The sequence below is a fragment of the Myotis davidii genome, unplaced genomic scaffold, assembly GCF_000327345.1.
Source record: "Myotis davidii unplaced genomic scaffold, ASM32734v1 scaffold78, whole genome shotgun sequence".
NCBI lineage: Eukaryota > Metazoa > Chordata > Mammalia > Chiroptera > Vespertilionidae > Myotis > Myotis davidii.
Window position 1 is genome coordinate 313801 of NW_006290305.1, and position 318 is coordinate 314118.

Here is a 318-nt window from a genome sequence, read left to right on the forward strand (position 1 = left end):
AAGGGAGTGAGGAGGAGAGAGGTAGAGAGAAACATCGATGTGAGAGAGACACATCGATTGCCACCCGCACACGCCCCTTGCCGGCTGGGAACCTGCATTCAAGGTATGAAATATGTACCCTTGACCAGGAATGGACCCCGAGACCCTTTGGTCCTCGGGCCGACTCTAACCACTGAGCAGAACAGCTGCTTTTATTCTTACTTTGTACATGGGGACACACAGGCACAGAGGTTTGGGGCTGGCCCAAGGTCACAGGGCTAGAGGGGCCAGGGCTACCCCAGGCAGTGGCTCGAATTCACCATGTCGGCTCATATCCCC